We start from the raw sequence: 24,949 nt of genomic DNA on the forward strand, positions 1-24,949 counted from the left end.
CCCTCTGTCTTTACTGAGGTACTTCCCACTGTTGGTTTTGGTTATTGTTTTTCATTTCTTCCTCGTGTAGTGTTTTGCTCAAGATGCTTTGTAATGCTGGTTTTCTGGCTGCAAATTCTTTTAACTTTTGTTTATCATGAAAGATTTTTATTTTGTTGTCATACCTGAAACTTAATTTTGCTGGATACAAAATTCTTGGTTGGCATCCATTGTCTTTCAGAGTTTGAAATACGTTGTTCCAGGATCTTCTCACTTTCAGCGTCTGTGATGAAAAATCCGTTGTTAACCTTATTGGTTTACCCCTGAATGTAATCTGCCTCCTTTCTCTTGTGGCTTTTAATATTTTCTCTTTGTTCTGTATATTGCATATGGATTGTTAAGCCACATGTTCCTCTTCTGCAGTGGTCAATTTTTAGGGCAGAAATGTTAATGTGTGAAGGGGATATCTTTCTACCTCTCAGTGGAACAGTTCCACATGGTGACAGCTACTGACATGCTCTCCTCTCCCTGTGCCTGAGTATTAGGCTCTGAAGGACACTGCAGGTAGCAAAGGACAAGGCAGCTGAGAAGCTCTTCCTTCCCTGAACTAACAGTCCCAGATAAACTTGGATAACTAAGAAATCAAGGAAACCTCCTACAGGAGCCACAAGACCCAGAGAATTCCCTATGATTAGTGGGTCCAGGCACACTGGTGATCCTCAACAGTTTTTTCAGATGGAGTGACTTTTCCAGAGTGAGACACTGTATGTTTCTCACAAGGTTTTGGCAAAAATGGCAATTACCAAGGGACCATTATAAGCCTTCAAAACAAGGAAGATGGCGCCCGGTGGTGTAGCTTCTTGTGTCCCTTCAGAGGTCTGTCAAGAATAATTATGTCACTAACTAGATTGTCACTGCAAACTCATTCGTATTCCCAATATTTTTTTTCTGTTAATTAATGAAAATTATCAGACGTCAAATAAATAACTAAAAGCATCTTTATATGAGTGAGAGAACCCCAAGTGAATATATTGGAGCAGTGTGTTTGCTTTAGTTTTGCCCTCACCTGCCAGGCATAGTGGATAGCATCCCCCTCTCAAGGTCAGCTGAAAAATACTGTCCAAGGGCACTTGACTCAGGATGCAGGGTGCTGCATGTAAGAGAGGTTCTTTTGCATAGGAAGCCCTCAACACATCTGTATTTTATTATTTTTCTTAACAGCTTCCATGATAGCAGATGCCTAAGGACTACTGGAAAGAGAAACTGGGCCATTGATTAGTACATCCTGTTATTAGGACCCCATAATTCCTTGATTTGGCAATGTGATCTTTCAAAGTTCTAACTGGAAACAGGCAAATTGATATCCTTCTGCATTCTACAGGTCAGAAGTCTAACCCATATTCAAGGGAATGGAGAAGTAGTCTTGTGATTAGAAAAAATGTAAGTTTCACTGCAAAGCACATGAAACAGGGGGGTAGGAACAACTGGAACCCTGCCCACAATCAATCCATCTGCCACAGTATATAGCACAATGTGCCCAGGGTGCAGCTAGAACATGCAGATATTTCAGTGTGAAAGATCAGGAGATCTTTTTCAGAGGATGTAAAATAAATTGGGGGCACAATCTTTAAGGATAGTTGTCATCGAAAATTTGAGGATGAGAGTGGTACTTGAAGGCAGAAAGGGTGACCTAAACAGCCTAAGAGTCAGAACACAAAAGTTGTGAATATTATAGTATTTGTGATGGTGAAATGAAGGATCAAAGAGGCTCAAATAAATTCTTAAAATACAATTGTATATGCATTTTGGAAATTCCCTATTCCCTTAACCAATGGAAGTTGCTTGCTTTTTAGAGAGAAGCCTTGTTATCTTGCCGTTTGACTAAGAAGTATGTTTTTCTGTTCTCCTTGACCAGCAGAGACATAGGAAGATATCCCTTAGAAGAATGTAATTTGAGACTGTCACTGTGCATGGAAATGTATTTTTGACAGAGTTGTCCTACTCCCATGTTTTGAAGGACTAATGGACACTTTTGGGATAGACCAGAAGGGAAACATTTATATGAATGATGTGTGTATAGATGGTCATCAATCAATCTGTCTAAAAAGCAATTCTCCAAGTGCCATGGTGAAAAAAGCTAGAAGGGATTTGAAAAGAGAAACTATGTCTTTTAGGCCATTAAGGGTTTTTTTATATATATTCTTCAAATAACAGATATGATGAGAGGGAGAGAGAAGAAAACTCCAACAGTCATTTACACATAGAACTAAAGGACAGATATGCAACATAGAAATCAATAGAGGCATTGGTCAAGATGAGTTATCATGAAGCCATTTGATGCTAATCATTTTCTATTGACTCTCTGGGTTATATGATACTCCACAACTTACAATGGTTTTAGTTTTCATGGCAAACAAAATACCAAATTTTGTTATAAGTTATGAAATACTGACTGCAAGCTAAATTATTTTGTCAGAACTGGGATAGTTTAATAACTATAGCATATTATTTCTTTAATAGTGTATTTCAGGGATTTAGCATTTCATATCTAGAATTTCCTCTTGCCAACTACCCTGGCACAAAACTTGTATTTAACTGAGACTTAACTCAAGTTTATATTTTCCTATGACACCCTTTTCTGTCTCTGCACCTCTTTCTTCCCCAGCTTGGCAGAAAAGAACTGAAGACTCTCCTTTTATGTGCTAGTACTAACTCTCGTCCCCATCTCTGACTTCTACTTTGATATCTGTTATCACAACATGCTGCACATGTTAGTGTTTGTCTTTGTTATTCGGCTGTCATTTGCTTAAGGGAAAGGTTGTTTTCATTATCTTTGTGAGGACATAGCAATTGCTCCATATGTGCCCCTGGAACTTGGCTGTGAACATATGAGTGACTCTCAATTGCAGGTGCAGCTTTGAATGACAGGGCATTTGTTTCCATACCAAAACTTTAGTACGAATTTCTATTAACTTAGATTCATCTTAATAATTTCTTGTTTATAAAGCCCTTTCATATACTCTATCATTCAACTCATACTTACAACAACCATAGAAACGCTATTTTTAATGTAAGAATACACAGGTTTGTAGGAAGTTATGTACCTCCATGTAAACTTGAAAATCAGGTAGTTACCAATCTTATATTGCACACTGTTGAAGAAAATAGCAACTAAATGTGATGGTAGATATGCAGTCAACGCCCTGTAACATAAAAGTAGAGTCTTTTGTTTGGGGTCTTTCATTTTTCTTGTTTATAAATAAGGGGATACCCAAGGTGACCCCGGAGTGTCTTTAAACTTACGTGAAACCCACAGGCTCACCTCCTCATTAAAATCTCAGCAATCGGCCTCTGCATCATCTGACCACTAGATGGCGGCGCAGCTTAACTCACTATCGTAGCGTGTAACATCAGCGTCTGAGGAAAGCTGTGCTCAATGCAAATTCCCAGTCAGAAATGTTTGCAAATAGACATTGTATTATGGTTGAGAATTTGCCACCTCCCTTTTCAAATATGACCTCCTGAATTTCTCTAATGGGGAAAATATTTTGGGATGCTAACTACCCCTTGGAGCAAGCAAGAGGGCCCCTCAACTTGAGGCAGAGCTAGTATACAGATCAGAAAGAAATTCATTTAAATAACCAAAAGTAAAGTGTAGCATCCGTGCTAGGGCAAGCTCACCAACTGTAAAAGTCCATATGTAGACATATTGGGTCCTCACCAGATTCTAAAATCCATTATTACAAACACTGGGTTCATTTCACTCTTTAAAACACCCTAAAAACTTAGAGTGAATAATGTGCCAAGCAACCCCTGGGAATAAATCAATGTGACAGAATCTAGGGAAGACATAGTCATGCCTCTGGGAGAGTTCACAGTCAGACTCATATATCCAGCGCATGCCTAATGAATACTTATGTTCCAGTCTCAGGTGTTAGGTCCCAGAGAAACAGCAGTAATAATGGCTACTATTATGTATTGGTTACTTAAACTCTGCAGGGCTCTCTAACTATTTAGCTCATTAAATCCTTATGAAACATCACACATTAAGGTTCTTAGCCTTCTGTGACAGATCATGGAAGGCAGGCTCAGAAAGGTTAAGACAGTTTGCTAAGATAATGACCAAGGTGAGTGACTCCTGTCTTATAATACTAGAAAGACAAGTATACCAACAAAAGAAGAGAGGCAGACACCAGCAAATATAACACATTATTCCAGAGAACAAGCACAGTGAGGGACCCTTTCAGAGCAAATACTTGTTCTTTCTTGGTCCTTGAAATTTACCTTCACAGGTTCAGAGAAGGGAATAAGTGTGATTTCTGACTTGTCTCACAAAAATCATGGTCTGCAATTCTCCCATGACTGTGTGGTCTTCAGAGGGTCACTTGATGATCTTTAATCCAGTCCATTTCTTACCTGTGGGAGGCCATCCTCACACGTGATTTGAGTTACCTCCCTGTCTGGGTGAGAGGCGCTTAGGCACAGCTGTGTCAGAGCTTTCCCCACCCTTCTCCAGGTCCGAGGGCTTGTCCGTGCAGAGGCGTTTCTGGCCACTACCCCAAAGACCCAATCGTCGCCCCTGACCTTGGGATGCTGCCCCCCCTTAATCTTCATTGGATGAGATTTTCCCCAGAATTTTTTGTTCCCCAATAAAAGTCCACTTCCTGGAGTGTTCTCTCTCTCTCGCTAGCCTCTTCAGTAAACCTCGATACCGTATTAGGTGGCTTGAGGCTGGAGCTAGGAGGAGCCATCCTGGAGTTGGTTTTAAAGGTAATTAGAGTCTTGTTTCTTTAATTCAAAACTCCCTAATGGTTTCTCACGATTTGAACCTTCTTTCATGAAGCCAGTGCGGGTCATGGGCTAAACTTACCTAATGTGTCATCATTGCTACCTTTTCCTCTAGGAAATGTTATTTCATAGACAAGACCTCTCCACCTGTGCATAGGTTAGCAAAAAGGCAAAGAAGTCCTGCCCCAAAAATGATATAACAAGACTCCCTCATTCCAACCTTGATTTTGGACCTCTGTTGAAACATAGTATTTTTAAAAGTTCATATTTTTTTCTATCAATGTGCATAGATTTTAAGCCTGTCCTTAATTAGAATGTATTTGCTAGGTGATTAACTTAAACATGAACTAATTCTATGAGATAGCAAAACACTACTACAACTTTTAGATATTCAATAACTAGTAGCTGTCTATCCCAAATTATTCTTATCCAATGGTATCTACTGTGGGGTATCACATTCTCATTTCCGCTCTCTTTGTTTTAGTTGCTGTTTATGTATGTACTTCAAATATCATACTTAAATTTCCCCCAGTTTGATACATAAATTTGGCTTTATAGCCAGTACCTCTAGTAGAGTGTAGGCAATATGGCAGAGTAGTTGGATCCTCCACTCAGGAGGCAGACTGCCTGGGTTCTAATCAAAGTCCCAGTACATATTTTTATGGGTGAGCTTGTGCACAATACCTCAATATGCATCAATATGTCCATAAAGGACCATGATACATTGTGCAACAAGAGTTATATTTATGATATACCTTATAGTGCTCAAGTGAAAATCACTAAACAAAGCAGACAAAAGAAGAAAGAAAGAGAGAGAGAAAACTGGTCCGTGGAATTTTATTCTAGTAGCATATGTTGGAGGCAATCAAATAGGAATAATAAATATGTAAATTACATAATTAGTTAGAAGACAAAATATACAATGGGAATAAATTAATCCAGGGGAGGGGAATTTACCATGCACTTTATGTACATTCTTAAATATGTTTATATTACTACAAATAGCTCAAGAGATTTTAATTTTAAGAATTTCTGACCCAATGATATGTAAACTATATATTTTTTGTGTTCATTTTCATAACAATCCTGTCCTATAGGACAAGCATTATAATTTCACACATGAATAATCTAAAGCGCAGAGGCGTGGAAGAAATTATCCAGAATCTATGTAATCTCGTTTTCTAACATCTGTTTCATTGCTTCTTTATCCCATGGTTAGCAATTGAATATACCTAGAAGATAATAAATGTGACATATGGCTTTATTTTGTTACTAAACTATTCCATCCCAATGAACTACTGACCACGAACTGTGAGGGAAATACCAACTCATATGTTACTGAATATATTCCGAACATTGTATTTCTGTGCTTGTGGCAGCCAATGTTATGTATAGGGCTTGCAAAAGACCTACAAAGATCTATGCAGTACCATCAATCTCCAGCAGGGTGGGGCCTTTGTTGTAATTGATGAATCTACAGTTGACATTAGGAGTCACTCCTTGATGTACTTTCTGTAAATTTAGACAAATGCCTGTATCCATATTAAAGTGTTACACAAAATATTTTCATTGACCTCCAGATACTCTGCTCTGCCAATTCATCCTTCCTCTCACCCGCTCCCTGAAAACCACTGATCTTTTCACTATCTCCATAGTTTCACCTTTCCAGAATATCATGTAGTTGGACTCATATTTAATTTCTTCTGTTTGGCTTCTTTCACTTAGTCATGTGCATTTAAGTTTCCCCCTTGTTTTCAAGGTCTGATGACACATTTATTTTTTAGCACTGAATAATGTGCCATGCTCTGATTTGTCACAGTTTATCCATTCACCTACTTAAGGACATCTTGGTTGCTTCTAAGATTTTGGCAATTATTAAGAAAGCGCTTGTAAACATCTGTGTGCAGGTTTCTGTGTGGACATAACTTCTCAACTCCTGTGGGTAAATAGCAAGGAGTGTGATTGCTGAATTGTAAGGCAAGAGCATGTTTAATTCTGTAATGGGCTGCCGGACTGCCCTTTCAAAGTGAATACAGCAACTTTTATTCCCAGCAGAAATGAATAAGAATTGCTGTATTCCACATCTTTGACAGCATTTGGTGATGTCACTTTTGTGAGTTTCAGCCATTCTGATAGGTGTGCAATGGTATTTCATTCCTTTTCTAATTTGTATTTCCCTGATGATATATCACTATGGTATGAATGCTTGCGTTCTCCCCAAATTCTTCGGATGAGTTGCTAATCCCCAAGGTGAAGATGGTTTTGGAGGGGAACCTTTTGGGGTATGATTGCATCATGACAGTGAAGACCTTCTGAATGGAATGTGTGCCCTTTATTAAACAGACCCAAAGGAGCTCTTTTGATCTTTTCACCATTGAAGGACACGTTGAGAAGTTCTCAGTCTACAACCCAGAAAAGGCCACTCACTAGAATCCAGCAATGCTGACACCCTGAATTTGGCCTTCTTGGCCTCCAGAACTGTGAGAAACAGACTTTGCTTATTTATCAGCTATGCAGTTTATGATATTTTCTTACTGTAGCTTGAATAGATTGACACACAAAAAATGTGGTGCATATTTCATATGCTTATTTGGCATCTGTATCTTTGGTGAAGTGTCAGTTCAGATCTTTGAGCCATTATTTAATCTGGTTTTTTTTTTATTTTTGAGTTTAAGAGTTCTTTATATAATTTGGAGAATAATTCTTTCAGATATGTCTTTTGCAATTTTTTTTCCCAGTGCACAGCTTGTCTTCTCAATTTCTTGACATTTTTTCCTTTGTAGAGCATGTTCCAGCACCATTTGATAAAAAAATAAAAAATAAAAAACCAACCAACCAACCAATCAACCAACAACAACAACAAAAAAAAAAAAACCCACCTTTTTTTGCTCCTTTATATTTCTTAGCTCTTCCATCAAGGATCATCTGATCATGTTTATGTTGGTGTGCTTTTGGATTCTCTATTCTCATCCATTGATCTTTTTAGCTCTTCTTTTTCTGCTCTGTTTTGATCACTGTAAGTTTCTTCCATAAACCATAAGTACTATATGCCTATTACTTTCCTTAGAAATGTTTGTAATTTCTAATTTTGATTTCTTTTATTTATATCCAAAGAGTTATTGATAAGGTTATTTTAAAAAACTACATACATACATATTTTGTAGACCTTTAGCTTATCAATTTCTTACGTGGTATTTGTTTCTGGTGTTTGTTGAGATTTTATATGTAGTTTACTTCATGGTCAATTTTACTGAACATTTCATGAATAAAAATGATGTATCATGTTTGTATAAAATATTCTATTAAAAGTTTACTCTTCCTAATTACTTTTGGTAGTTCCATATAAATTCATTCTGTTATTGCTTGTCAATTCTACTGCCTTACTGGCAGACTTACAATGTATATTGGATATCAATTCCGGCTAAATATTTGTCCAAAGGTCAATATTTATAAGTGACTGATCTGAATACTCCCTTGTCTTGGAAATTGATTGATTTGGGGAAATGAAAAGAGCCCAGTGCTGGGCAAGGTCATATGAGGGGGGTCTACTGGGTTGTAGGCTCTTATCTATATGTGACCTCTGAAATGGGGAACCCATCTGTGGCAATGAGGTAGGAGACTGGAACACATCTTTACAGGGGCAGAACAGAAGGAAGGAACAGAGCTTTGTTCCTAGTGCTGCCCTTCAACCATTTTGCTAATCTAAGAATGTCACTGTCACAGGTGTTCATCAAGTCAGGTGTAAATTTCCCTTTTATTCAAGACATTGAATTTCCTTTACCTATAGTCAGAACATCCTATAGGACACAGTTTTTGTAACCAAAGTGAGAATCTGCAAATAACAGGTTTTATGATATAAAATTGACAAATTGTGATGGTCCAAAGGAACTTTTATTTTACTCCTGCAAAACCTTTGGTTACTATGATGCTTGTAATGAATTGGGTTACAGACCATGTGCTATTTCAGGTGGAAATAAACAGCTATTTTTTACAACATTCAATTTTGTCCTTGAAGTAGTATTGTCATATACAGCAAATAAAAACACAATTAAATTTGTAATTTGAAAGCCAAATTAAATTTGAATTTCAGATAGTGATGACTACTTTTTTTGTATGAATATTTCTCAATATTGGGATATACCAATGTTTTTGTTTATTTTCTGAATTTTAAATGTAACTGGACACCTTCTATATATATTTTTTTCTGGCTGGAAAGTATCAGCCTGTACTGAAGGAAGATTTTATGAAAGTAAAGAAAAATGAAAACAAACAGTGGTCCTTTTGCCTCTGGCTTATAATCTAAAATTGAGAAAGAACAAACAATTGAATGATTCCAGGACTGAAAACAGAAAAAGTTTTATCACAAACTAATAGTACAGGAGGAATATATCCACTTAAATGGCTTCCATCTCAGTAAAGGTGGCACCTATTACAGACACACCAGAAGCAGAGATTTCTCATTACAATTGTGCCTCTATCTCCAAGTCTGAATTCTCAAGGGCCTCAAAGTACAGATATTAAACTGAAGGACAGAGGTTTGGGCAGAGACAGAGGACAATACCTGGGAAACAAAAATTCTCAAAGATTATAAATATTCCCTTTAGCTTTTCTTGTTGGACATGAACCTATTGTGGAAGATTTCTTTTTCCTTTATCCCTCTTTGTAATAAAAGCCCTTGTGACTGAATTCCTCCCCTTTGATGGAATGTGCATGCAAGTTATGTGCCCAACTTCCACATCAACCTCTTTTCTTGGATATAAGCACTGAAAACTGGAGTTGATAGCAACCATCTCCAACTCCTGACAGCTTATCACTTACGAGAAGGACGAATGTACGATTGTCTTGTAACATTTACTACATTTTAAGGTTATTTTCATTGCATTAGCTAACTAATATAGAAATTAGTGCCTGGATATTAATCATTGCATAACAAAAATATCTGAAAATCAATTAGTTAACAATCAGGCAGCAGATGTCAAACAGATAGTTATTGCAGCCTTGTGACTTGGTCACTTTTGATATAAGAAAACACTTGGTAAAATTAGTACCTGTGATGGCTTGTCTACAAAGTACTTAGCTATTCCAGGGCACCATTGAAATAAAAAGAGAAGTGACTTTTCCAAATTCATATGGTTGGACTGGAACCTGAGTCTTCTTGTTCATTGTTCATTTAATTACAATACAAAAGAATATGTTCCTCATCATCCCCCAAAACAAATATCCAATGGCTCTTCAGCTACATGTCTGTTAAACTAAAAGTTATTCATTCCTATATGCTGTACCAATATTGAATCATTGTCTAAATATTTTATCATTGTCTTCCATTAATATAATAAATGTAAAAGTACATGTCTTTGGAGGATGTTGGCAAAGATTTTCTTCTTGATTAAACTCTAAACAGGTTCCTCTGCATTCTCTTCTCAATTAAGTCCTGACTTTTGAGCTTCCATGTTCATCTCTGCATTGTCCTGTCTTAGCAAGAATCTTACTAATTCAATTTAGCCAGAATTACCCACCATTCATATCTGAGAATGGACAATCCAGATGATGTCTGATCACCTTGACTTGCCAGCAACAAGAATCCTATTATCTTGGTTTACACATCCCCACCTTGATGTTTCTTTTGGGAAATCTTTCATCACTGACTACTTACCTGAACCCTGAGCACTGACTATACATTCCCACTTTTTCTTGTTTGGAAAGTTGAGCCCAATCTCATCCCTATTGTAGAATCCACTGCAGTGGTTCCCTACATCTTTGTGATGGTCCTTATCATTCTTTCCCAAGTGTCACGAATATGTTTTTCTTTAACCCATTAAGTTCCAAGGTTTTAATTCTGTAAATATTTCAATAAAATTGTCACAGGTGATTTGAAATATGTGGGAAATCATAAGATTGTATAAATGTTATTATATTAATGTCATAATCATATCATACAATTATATGTAACATGCTATATTTTAGTTTTTATTCATGTTTCACATCTGGGATAATGGAACAAAGTGGATTAATGAGAGTAATAGATAAAATTAGTCTTAACAACCTACTCCTCATTTTTGATGTTTCTTTTACATGTCAACCAATAATGTAAAACAGAGCTGAAAATGAGCACTGGATGTGTCTTTTCTCCCTGCAGTCTGCACGAAGCCCTCTCCCTTTTGCAAACAGCTGACATAGCTGGCTGCTTAATCACAAGGATGATTCACACTGAGCCTCAACATCTTTCTCCACTCATCCTCTAAACAGCACTGCTTGTTAATAACACCAGCATAGAGTATTAACAAGGAGAGAAATGAAATTTATTAGGCCCACTGGGGGACACATTTAAGACACAAATGGCCCCAAAAGTGAAATCCACGTCCCCCTCATACACACTGACTTGAAGGCAACTTCTGTTGTCTCTGCAAAGCCAGAAAAGGGCTTCTAACTCTTCCCACTGCAAAGGATAATTCTGTTTGATTTCCCATGAGGGCCACCTATCTGAATTCCTAGGGTGTGGGGTTTCATAGCAATTTTCTAGAATTAGAGTACCATTTCATTTTAGCAACTAACAGCACTGTCCTCAGTTCAAGTTGGTAAAGAATGCAATTGGAGAGCAAACATTCTGGAGTAACTACCATTTAGGATTTGTAATAGTTCTCTGCAAACTTTAGATGTGGCAAAGTGTAGCTTTCTACCATTGTAACTGACTGCCTACTTATTCCCAGCAGGCCTGCAAAACTCATCTTTGAAAAGTGAGGAACCATTATCATTCTCTGCATTTTACTTTGGCATTTTGGCATCACCTTGGAGTTTCCTCCCACTCTCTGTTATTCCAGTTTGCACTGTGACTAGGGGCTGTTATTGCCATTATTTTGTTACTGCAAAGGAAAGAATGTTCTATTGCTTTTCAGGGAATATTTAGCAACCCAACTCTACAATTAGTGTGTTTAAGCATATGCCAAGTTTTTTTTTTTAATTTATTTTACATTGAAGGGCCTTAAGTCCATATTTCAAAATAACTTTTTAAGATTATTTTAAGAGCAGCTTTGTCAAAATTATTTAAATAACTCATCAAGAACTTCTTTTCTTTCTCTAAATAAATCAAAATATTTGTTTTCTTAAGGTCAAATTTAAATAAGGAAATGGGTGAAGCTTAGCAAAGATTAAATTATGTAGCTTGATGATATCTACTAGAAACCTATTGAATAATTTCATATTCTAGGTGAATTTAGGTATGAGATAGAGTATTTTAAACACAATTCTTGATGCATTTTCCTGCAACACTATAGTTTTAGGAACAGAAAGAAAATGTTCAATTTGTTTCAGTTTAAATCATGATTTTTGATTAATTCAAGAATTAGAAAAAAATTTATGTCTATATTTTAAGATATCTTCATAATAAGAGAATTTCATTTGTGCATGTGGGTTGCAACCTTCTGAAACTGATAGCCCAGGCCTTCATGACAGTCAGAAACCTAAACAAAGAATACCAGGAGCCCTTGGCCTCCAACCAAGGTTTCCAGGTCTGGGTACCATTCGAACTTCTGTGGAGGCAGCAGCATTTACCCCAACAGTGTAATATCGGAGGCAGGAATCTGCAGGAGGTGAGGCATTTACATTTATTTTATGCAGCCCTTCCTTTTATTAAGAATTATAATTGTATATTTGGCATACTTTTTATATTTACCTTAAATTATTATACCAAAGGCTGGCTTTCATATAATATAATGAGGTCCAAAATAGGATTTAGAGCAGCAGGATCCATAACTATTTCATAATCTTCACACATTAGTCATATCATCTCTTATTACTTGGGTGCAAAATGAAGAAGCAAGGTCACTCCATAGATCTGAGTAATTTAAAGAAGAGAGCAGAAAGTATGGAATTCAGACATAGGTTAGAATTTCAGCTCTGTCTCTTTTTCTACATGCTCTTTTTATGTTTAGTTTTTGATAAATAAATGAGGGTAGGAATATCAACAATCCAAAAACTGTGAGAATTAAATGAGCAAATAAAATTCTAATTCCATAGAAAGGTAATAGAAACTTTTAACCATTGCAGGTGTAACACTGTGTGTTTCTACTAATGCCTTGTCTTCCCCCCTAATACCATCATACATCCAAATCCCCACTCCAACCAAATCTGTCTTCAGACTGTATTGGGCCAGGTGAGACCTATGGATCCAGGAGCTTGAGAAAAGTAGGTGTTAGAAACAAAGCAATACAACCCTATTGGGGTATAAGGTGTGAGATGTCACAGAATAAGATCTATGTTTTGGGGAAATACCTCCTTAGTTTCTTTTCTCAACTGTATCTATTATAATATTTTCATCCATCCATTCTTCATTAGTGTGGATTAAGTTTTGATTGTGCCAGGTACTTGTCCTTGTTCCTTAATCTATCTCCTTTCCAAGTTAGCATAGGCTGAAAATACATGTTGTGAGTCAAAGTGGTGAATATTTTCAATGCCAATGGTTATATAATTATCATTTTCTCTAAACACCAAGGTGGCTTTCTTTGTTTAATTCCAGACTATTATATGACATATGGTTTGTTTCAGATATTTTCTTCACACTTTCCTAATTAGACCCACATTGTGTTCCAACCTCCTCTTTAAAGTATCTTCTGCGATCATTTTCTGGTTTCTTGCATTTTTACATGCGAAAATAAGTCTATTCAAGTTTCTGTGACTTTTCTACACAGGTGAAATGTTATTCCCTTTTAACTTTGCTTTGAAATGTACTGACATATAATGGGAAGACAGAAGTTATCGTATTGGGGGAAATCACCATTTTAAAGAAGGAAAATCTAGGAGTCCTTAGAAGTCCTGTCATATGTCCTTTATCCTGTGCTATTTATAAAATACTATGCAAAAGGCAGTCAGAATCAGGGAACATTGAATCTGATCCCAAACTTTTCAAGGATAAGTTCTGCAAGGGGATGTAACAGTTCTGGCCCTCAATTCTGTAACTTGAATAAAGAGAGTATAATGAAAAATAAAATTTGATAGATGTATAATGGAAACTTGGTAATTTATAACAAATACTAAAAATTATCCTGTCTTGGATGAGACCACCAAAGCTGGTATGGCTGTGAGCATTGGGAGAGGATGGTGACTTGAAGAAGACTTGGTTTATAGTTGAATCAGCAAACAGATGATGCACAGGATAAGCACATGGTCAGGGATACCATTGCAAGAGGGCATGGGGGCCTAGCTCCCTGTTCTTTCATTTAGCCTCACAACAGATGTGTCCTGAGTGAAAAGGTCAGATTCTGAAGCTGTCATAGAAGGGGCATTTACTAGGACAGAGTATCCCAGGACCAAAGGACTCCTGCTTTTTTTTTTTTAACCTTTTTCCTATATGGATGGGGATGGAGAGTCTATATATATCAATATGCAATTGTCTGCCCTATTTCCATAAAAGAAAATCCTTGCTACTAATGGATGCATTCAGAAACCATTTCTCCCAGTGTTATTAGGCCTTTTTGAATTTTCAGTCATCTGAACATTGTGTCCTACAAGGCTCTTCTGTAAAAGGGAGACTCTAGCTTTGACTTCAGTCTCATAAATTACTAACCTTAATTCGTAGGGAAGATGAGGCATGTAGCACCCAAATGGTAGATATTTAAAAAAAGAGACACAGAACCAAGCTTGAGTTCTGGATAAACTGGATTATCACTGAGTTATTGCTACTGTGGTTATTGTTTTCCTTTAGATTCCTGTAACTTTTCAGTAATGCTCCCCTCTGCCCTGTATTAAACCCATCAAACCTGCTTCATCCTCCATAAAAATACCCATCGGTCCGTAGCTTGCACTGCATGAACCCACTTATCTACCTACCGCCTCATCCATTTCTCAGACATCAGATCTTCAAGACCAGTGTCCAAGGAAGAGTTCCTCACCCTTTATAAAATATATGCAGTACAACTTAGGAAAAGGACTGCTGACTTCAGAATCACACAGAACTCAAAATGAATCCGGGTTTGTTGCTTGCTGGTGGGGGATTTTAGAAAAATGATCTAATCTCTTTAAGTCATTGATTCCTCAAGAGTCAAATAGGCATGATGAAAACTGAGAGGTGACTGTGAGCATGGCTATAATTTTTAAATGATGTGCACATAGTAGGTTGTCAAAAAATTTGCATTTTCACATTTGCTTCAATCTACAAGGTTGATAATTTCAGAAACAAAATAGTAGGAATTCCATCTTAGAAACTTATCTATGACTGCCAGGACAGTAGTTCCCCTTTAACTTCAGTGAACATGCTCTAAGACCCCCAGTGGATACCCGAGAGTGTGAATAAAATCAAACCCTATAACTAAATGCCTTTTCTATCTTAACTAAGCACTTAATGCACTTAATGAATTGCAGTTTGAGGTTTAGCAGCACAACTAGAACAGATCTTTTTTTCCTTTCTTCACAAATTCACAGATTAATAAAATGGTTCTTACTGTATATCTTGGAAACCTCCACAGAGGATATTTTTTCTCTTAACATGTGGAGAACTTCCTTTTCACCTGAATTTTCACTTAAAGTCAACAGTTTCTCTTTTTCATATCTGAATTGCTAGCATCACTATTCTCACATTTTGGAGTCATTATTAGGTAATCAAGGATTAGTTGGACACAAACACCAAGGTGTTGCAGCAATCAATTTGCAAACCAAAGCAGCTAAGTGACTGTCAGGCAGGTAGGGTATAACAATGTGGATGTCCCAGACAAAGCTTTCATTCACATCCTGGTTGGGAAGGGGTGAGATGTACATAATTTCACAATGCTACCTTGAATGGTGTGCTGTTTGCAATTTATGAATTGTTTATTTCCAGAATTTTTCCTTTAATATGTTGGAATCATACGTGACTGTAGGTACTAAAAACTTGGAAAACAAAACTGTGAGTAAGGGGACTCTAGTACTTTCAGCTGCTCCTTGCCTCGTTGACTTCAGTTTTCTACAAACTGTGGTTCAATCCTTGAAGAATTGAGATGGAAGATAAATTATCTCACGTGACATATTTGCACACATTTATTTCCTTCCTTCCTTCCTTCCTTCCTTCCTTCCTTCCTTCCTTCCTTCCTTCCTTCAGTATTGGAGACTTAGGTGTGCTTTACCATTGAGCCACATTCACAGGCTTTTTTTGTTTGTTTGTTTTTATTTTTACTTTATTTTTTATCTATCACTAAACTGCTGATGCCCTAAGTTGCTGAAGCTGGTCTCAAACTTGTGTCCTTCCTCAGCTTTCTGAATCACTGGGATTATCACCAGTGTGTGCCACTACAGGCATTGTTTTTAAGAACAATTCAATTGATATTTACTTTTTATAAAATAATTCTCAAACATATTGACCATTTGCCACTGATTAGGCAAAAAATGGACAATTATTTTTGTTTAATTTTGATATACTTTTATATCTAACAGCTTCAAGTTATGTTAAACTCTTGGATTACTTTGATCTTCATTATATATATTTCTGAATGTTTGCATGTGGGGGCACATTCATGGTAATGGAAAACATTTAGGCAAAATTCACTTTCTTTTTCTTTTTTTAAAAATTTGTTTTTTACCCTTACATTGTTCTTTCTTTTGTTAGCACTGAGCATAATTTATAGTTGTGAATACTTTATTTGCAGAAATCTGTTCCTAGAATATGTATGTGTTCTTTAAGATAAATGGAAATGACATGCACCATGGATGCACACTCAGATTCTCTTTTGAAATTCTGAATATTAGATCCATTATACTATTCACCAGAATTATTTCACAACTTATACTCTGTAGGGGAATCTTTCTACTTCTGGGAAATGCATAATATTAATGGTTCCATGCACTTGGGGCAAATGACCCTCTAAAACCAGCTAGGATTCATGGCGACCTCCTTTCTATAGGTTTACTATGTGCCTTGATGTCTTCTAGGTCTTCAAGAATTAAAAGAATTTTTACTAAATTAAGAGAATTATTGAAAATACTTTAACAATTAAAACAACTAGTTTAGATGTGAATACAAGATATCCTTCAATTTATGTGGTGATCTGAAGATTTGGTAAGTACCTAATAAGACAACAGTTGCAAATGCCCAGAAATGGAATAAAAATGACACATGTGAAATGCATGGTGAAATATATATATATATGAAGGAAACCTGATAAATCAATGAGACAATGAAAATATTGAGAGAAACTATAAACAAGAGAAAACAACAACAGCAAAGACTGAATAGAAAACTTCAGCAATATTATATCCTCCATTTTAAAATAAAAACCTTTATAGCAGCATGGAAATATATATATATATATATATATATATATATATATATATGCTTACGTCACTTTTAAAGCAAAAAGAAGTGCCAGCAAATGATGATTAAAGTTCAGTCCAATTCTGTTAATTATCATTATCTTTGAAAGAAGTTCAACCTTTTGTGAATTTTCCAAATAAATATCAGCAATCTCTTAAGTATTTAATATGTTTCCAGTGTTCATTGGGTTTTGAAAAATGGACAGATACTGCAGAAATTGATATTGAGTTATATTTACTGATGGAAATGTTCTGTAATATAAAGAGAATGTCTTATGGTTTTGATCCGTTAATTCCCTGAGCACCTGAACTATCTTCAATAACAAAGCTGAGAAAATTCTTGACCATGTGGAATCCACAGTATTTTTTTTTCTACAAGGAAACATTATTTATATTATAGGCCCTGAAATTCTGGGTATGAGGAGACAACATGGTCCAGTTATGTTTTATTTCTTATTCATAATGCTGAATTCAAAATGAATTGTTTGTTCAGGGATCATGTTGAAAATGACTTTTTAGAAAATTGTGTAGTTTAAGCCACATGATTCAGTGTCTTAAGCTATATATTCCAAGTAGAGCTAATTTAAACAGCTTCTCTTTCCGATGAGAATGGTAAATGTTGCATGGCTGCGATGGCCATGTATTTGTGGTGTCAGTAATATGGGTACTAGGGGGCCCTCAATTAGATAAATATCTCATAAATATTTTGGAAACTAATAGGTTAGGCTTTCCTGAGAATTTGTGTACTGTCTACCCCCGTATTAAAACTGGACAAGCAACAGCCTTACAATGAAAGCAAAGGAGGACCTAATAAACTTTATCCAGTTCCAGAGCAGGCATAATTTCTACACTGGCTGAGTCAGGATTCAGCAGTTTCTTATTATGTTGTCCTTACAATGTAGCTTTAAAGGTGATCTGTTTGTTATTATGAGTGTCTTAATGGAAAGATCTTCAGAGCATTTGAGTTCTTCATGGAGAAAAACCCAACAATGTAATTAATTCTATCCATTTTTTTATTTTCTTGGCTTTTTCCTCTAAATGGAGTTGTGTCTTTCTTCCCTTAACTTCTTGTTTTTAACCTATGGGTATGGTTAAATTCATAATCAAAAAGGAAGAAGTATCATTCCTCTGTTTTGGAAGAATAGATAGGTCTGCATACTTATCATTGAATTGAATTTCAATCATGCTTTTTACAACTGAAGTTAGGAAATCATCTTAAGCTAAAGCCTACATATGACCCATGAAGTGTCTGACAGAGGCAGAACAAAAGATACCAGTCATCATTTTTTTTAGAATCTAGTTAACCAAAATAAAGTTTATAAATTTTTGCATTATCTTTATGTGTGCTTACTGCTTTGCATAAGAACATAGTTCCTTAACTTAGCCAGTATAAGGAATCTTCATGATGTGATTATTTTCATTTTTCCTGAAAAACATTGACATTGAAATATGCTAATAGCTTTATAAAGAGAAAAAACCCTAAAAGCATATTATAAATAACAGCTTTATAGGAAGAAATTTCTTGACAATGTTTCTTAATACTTAGGTTGTACAGTAAGCTGAAAATGTGTACGAAGCTCATTGTTCAAATTGTTCTTTCAATGACAAGTATTGCTCACCAATCTAAACTGGTTCCCAGGGGAACTTTTCAAATATATGTCCTTTCTCTATTTTTCTCATGTTGAAACTCAGCTGGTTCCTTTTATCCTTCTTATATTATTGAGCGGGTGATGAGAAATTGACACAAGGCCTTTGAAATTCTATGCTTTAAATCATAGAAGAACCAAGCTCAGTTCTATCATCTGTATTTGCCATTGCTGATCCAGATGGACACATTCAAACATGCATTAAAAATTGAAAAAAATTCAAAAATATACAGCAATTACAATGGAATTTTCACAGTGGTATTAAATGTACTCAAAGATTAGAGACATATTGAAACTCAAAAAGTGTGAAAAGAAGTTGATGACATGTACTTAGGGGAATCAGAAGTAAAAATAATTTATTTTGCAAAGAGTTTTTAAATGTAAAGGGAGATAACATGTATTTGATTGAAGACAGTAAGCTGAGGGATCCTTATTATGTAAATCTGATTCTTAGTATGCTCCATTCTAGCCATGCTGGCCATCTGGCTATTTCTTGAATATATACAAGCATACAATTGCTTTTGCTCTTTGTCATTTGCTGTCCTCCTTCCTGGAACAGTCTTCTTTAAGATATCCATGTGGTTCACTCTTTCACTTTGTATAGAAATGAATGCTCAAATATTAAATGAACTTCTGCCATTTTAAGACTACCTCCCCAATCAACACCTAATCTATTTTTCTTTTTCTTTTTTTGTGACGTTTATCATTACTTAAAATATATTTTGTCATTGTGCATTTACCAATGCCTAGATTGGTGCCTCTTCAGGTGTTCAATTTATACATGTTGAATAGATATGTTATGTGAATGAATATGTTATATATTATACATATAAAATCCAGTGAAATGCTTTCAATCTATCTCAACTATTACACAGATTCTTACTGAGTATGTAATTTTTTTAAAAAAAGTAGAATAGAATGGTTTTGAAGAAAACTCCATATTTTAAAATACTATTTTAAAATAACTTTTTGAAGATTTTTATCTTCAAAAAGACAAGGATATCTTAGTGCTTATCATATAATTTGTTCTCATTTTATAATCCAAAACTTTTTTTTGATTTACAGAATTCTGGTATGTAAACTTTCCTTTTTTTTTTTTTGTATTGAACTTCATTAGCTCCTTATGATGTGTTCCATGTTCTCTTTCAGGTTTTCGTTTCATTTTAGGATTTAATTATTATTTGGGGACTTCCTGTGTTTTCTAACTGTGTTTGTCAGCTATTCATCACTGTGGCAAAATACCTGAGAGAGACAACTTAAAAAAGAAATATTTATTTTGGCTCATGGTTTCAGTGTTTTCAGTCCATGGTCAGCAGAATCCGTTTCTTTGGGCCTGAAGTGGACCATCTTGGTGGAAAGGGATTGGAAGAGCAGAGCTGTTCATTAAAATAATGGTGGCCAATAAGTAGGGGAAAGGGGGAGGAACTGGTGACAAGATATAGTCCCCAAGGTAATGCCTCCAAGGATTCATGTTTTCAATTAGTGTTCCACTTCCTACATTTCTCATCACCTCCCAATAGTTATGAATTCATCTATATATCAATCCATTGATGAGGTTAGAGCTCTCATGACTCCATCATTTCCAAAATCCCTACCTCTGGACATTGCTGCATTACAGAAATGAAACTTGAGGGACATTCCAGATCTGAATCATAATGATAACAAATAAGTAGTTCTAAACAACTAGACTGTACAGGAGCCATTCTGTCTACTTGACACATGTTTGAACACATCAAGCTTGTACTGGCAATCGAAAATCCTGACATATGTCTTTATAGATGACGCTAGTTGCCATTTGTGGGAAACCATTTATTAGTTATGACTTCTCATCTCGGAAGTCAATAAATAGCATAAAAAGGAGAAGTAGGGATCATTCTAGGGTATAAATCCTAGAAGCTTCATTGAATTCTTATGTATGTACCTCAAGGAAATAGGTTTTGTGTACTGAAGTATAACTTGTGGTAGAGAATTACAAATTTTAGATGAACTTTATCTCTTCTCATAAATGTACCTTTTCAAAATCCTCTGATGTAACCACTTCACTTTACCATAACAAATTTTCATAGACTCAATGGTTTAAATGGGAAACATTGATTTATCACACTTTTAGAGGGTGGGAAGGGTCAAGGGTCTGGTGTAGGTCAGATGTCTGGTAAACACCAGCTTCAGGGTTTGCAAACAACAGTCTACTTATTGCACATGGCAGAGAGCAGAGCGACCTCTCACCTCTCTTATAAGGCCTCAAATCCCATTCATGAGTGTTCCACCTTTAGGACCTAATTACTTTCCAAAGTCTGCATCTTCTAATATCATCTGAGTCGAAGTTAGGATTTCAATATATAACTTCTGAGGGACCATAAATACCCAGTTTATTACACATTCTTAATTCAGACCTATACTGTCACCATAATGACAGATAATCATAATAAACAGAAACAGATATTATCAAGCATACTGCAGGAGAGCAATTTGCGACTTTTATTGGAAACCCTTATCCAATGATCTTACATGCTCTTGATACATTAGGATATACAGAATGTGTCACTCAGCAATGGAAAACTCTTATTTTGATGAGAGGATTCCCAAAGCATCAGGAAGTATCTCAAAACTACAAAAGCCTACCTAGCCTACCTTCTTTTTAGATTTAAAAAGAAATAGACCTTTAAACTCTATGGCATCATGAAAACTTTGAAACTTTTAAATAAAACTCATCCTGATCACCAAAAGTAATAAAAATCAAAACGAATAAATTTCACTGAAAATAAGGAATAACCAAGTTTTATAATAACTTTAATGCAAAAATGATAGATGATTCAACATCAAGTTCATCCTCACACAAAAAAGTGAATTTTACTTCATGTTCTCTCTTCATATTATTCCTGAAATTTGATTTTCCTGCATAATCCTTGCACTGTCAGGGTATTTTACAGGATTCAATTTACTAAAATTTGGTTAGAAGTTTTGTGTGCATATTAATGAAGAATATCTGTGTATGATATTATTTTATGCTAATGTATTTATTTGTTTTTTTTAACTTTTCTAAAGTGGTGTTTATACTAGAAATATGAGGCTGATTCAGCTCTCAAAAATCAATCCATTTAATATATTATAAAAATACTGAAAAAAGTAAAACAAATGAATGTTTCAATCAATGCATCTCAGACAATCCAACATCCATTCTTGATAATACCTGTCAGCAAAGTAGGAAGAGGAGGTAACTTTTCAACCTGATGTAGGACTTATATGAAAAGTATACAGTTATCATCATGTTTAATTGTGAAAGATTGAATGTTTCTCCAAATCAGGCAAAAGACAAGGATGTCTAGTTTCATCAATTCTGTTCAACATTGAAATGGAAAAAAAGGCATCCCACTTAGAAAAGAAGAAGTTAATCTTTACTAAATTTGTATAAAATAATATAATGAAATCCATGGAACAGATATTGGAGTTTACAAATAAATTTAACCAGTTTGTAGAATAGATGACCAATATACTAAAAATCAGTTATATTTCTATATACTATCAACCAACAATTAAAGATGAAAAATTAAAAAAATACAATATAAAAAATTAAAATATAAAGTTATTAGAAATAAATCTGATAAAACTTGGAGCTATAAAAAATCACATAAAATGAATCTTAGAACTTAATATAACATTTTAAACTAGAGCTGTCTCTCCCGCTGGATCTGGCCTGCAATCTCTCTGGACTGTGTATTTTTTTTGCTTTACTCCAAAAGCTTTTTACTCTGGAAATTGTCTCATTCTCCCTTGAATGTGTTTCTACTTTCCTGAATAAACCTTTGTCTGTGCCTCTGGCAAAGGTTTTTTGGTACCAGAGATTGAACTTCAGGGCTCTTAAACACTGAGTCACATCCACAGCATTTTTTGTTGTTTTTTATTTTTTTTTTCTTTGAGAGAGGGTCTCACTAAGTTGCTTAGGGCCTTGCTAAATTGCTGGGACTGGCTTTGAACTTGCAATTCTCTTGCCTCTGCCTCCTGAGCTGCTGAGAGTTGAGGGGTGTGGCATCATCCCCAGATTAAAAAAAAATTAAACTACAAAATTTCAAGAGGGGAAATCCTTGTGACCTTTAGTCAGCCTGGGATTTGCTGGATACGATACTGAAAGCATAATCCATGAACGAGAAATTGATACATCAAATTACATCAAAATCAAGAACTTTTTCATAAGATGATACTAAAGAAATGAAAAGGCACTGTATATAACCTTGGAGAAAACATTTGCAAAGCATAGATATGATAATAGCTATGTCTTCAGACTATATAAAAAGCTCTTAAATGTGAATAAAAAAAAACTAAAATTGGGCAAAAGATTTCATTAAGTTCTCTGTCAAATAACACATATGAATATCAAATAAATATATTAAAAGGTGCTCATTATCATCATTTATTTGGGGAATACAAAACCTGATGAGATAACTTTGTATTGGCAAGGTGATAGAGAAACTAGGATTGTTTTACATTCTGGTTAGGAGCATAAAATGGTATAATCAATTTGGAAAAAGTTTGGAAGTTTATTAAATCTTTAAACTAAATCTGTTTGACTCCTAATCATTTGTTCAAGATAAATAAAATCAAATGTTTGTTAGCAAAATCTTGATCAACTAAAAGTGGATCAAACCTAAGCATTAGACCAGAGACTCTTACCCTTCTAGAAGAAAATGTAGGTCCAACTCTCTATCACGTCAGCTTAGGAACCAACTTCCTCAACAAGACTCCTAAAGAGCAAGAAGTAAAATCAAGAATCAATATAAATGGGATGGTATCAAACAGAAAAGCTTCTTCACAACAAAGGAAACAATCAATAATGGGAAGAGAGAGCCTACAGAATAGGAGAAAATCTTTACCAGCACCTCAGATAGAGCATTAATCTCCAGGATATACAAAGAACTCAAAAAATTTAACACCAAAAGAACAAATAACCCAATCGATAAATGGGCAGAGCAAGTGAATAGGCACTTCACAGAAGAATAATTACCACTGGTCAACAAATATATGAAAAAAATGTTCAACATTTCTAACAATTAGATAAATTCAAGTTAAAACTACACAAGATTCCATCTCACTCCAGACACAATGGCAATTATAAAGTTTACAGTAACAATAAATACTGGTGAGGATGACAGGGAAATGTTCATTCATACATTGCTGGTGGGAATGCAAATTGGTGCAATCACTCTGGAAAGCGGTATAGAGATTCAGCAGAAAACGTAGAATGGAATCACAATTTGACTCAGTTTTGCCACTCCAAGATGTATATACCCAAAGGACTTAAAATTAGCATAGTATGGTGATGCAACCACATCAATGTTTATAGCAGCTGAATTTACAATAGCTAAACAAAGGAATCAACCTAGGTGCCCTTCAATAGATGAATGGGCAAAGAAAATGTGGTATATATACATAATGAAATATTACTCAGTCATAAAGAAGAGTGAAATTGTGGCATTTGCCAGTAAATGAATGGAATGGGAAACTACCATGCTAAGTGAAATAAGCCAAGCCCCAAATCCCAAAGGTGGAATTTTTCTCTCTGATATGCTGATGCTAACCCACAATAAGGGGGATTAGAGAAGTTCACTGGATTAGACAAAGGGGAATGAAAGGAAGGGAGAAGGGATGGGAATAGAAAAGACAATAAAATGAATGGGACATAACTTTCCTATGTTCATATATGAATACACCCCTAGTGAAACTCCACATCATGTATAGCCACAAGAATGGGAAGTTATACACTATGTATGTATAATATATCAAATATACTCTACTACCATGTGTATCTTAAAAGAAAGAAAAATAAAAATTAAAAAAAAATGTGCATGAATGTTCATATCAGATCTATTTATAATGACTAAAAACTGGTAACAATCCCGTGTCCACCAGCAAAAGAATAGATAAATGAACTTATACATTTATGGACTAGTCAGCCATGGAAAGAAATTTTTGCTACAACATGAATGTAACTGTCAGCAAAATAAGGGTGTTGAGTGAAATTAGCTATTTAAAATAGGATACAATGTATGACTCTTTTATCCACACAAAATTCTAGAAAATGAAAATTAAAATACATTAGTAGAAAGAGATCTGTTGTTGCCTCCTATGGGAAGAAAGCAGAGAGCAACCAGAGAGTGATTATAAAGGCAGGAGGGGAATTATGGAATTATGACAGATTTGTTTTAATGTCTTGAACATGATGATGATCTCACAGGTGTATATGTAAAGGCACATACACATATGTGTTC

The sequence above is a fragment of the Marmota marmota genome, unplaced genomic scaffold, assembly GCF_001458135.2.
Source record: "Marmota marmota marmota unplaced genomic scaffold, marMar, whole genome shotgun sequence".
NCBI lineage: Eukaryota > Metazoa > Chordata > Mammalia > Rodentia > Sciuridae > Marmota > Marmota marmota.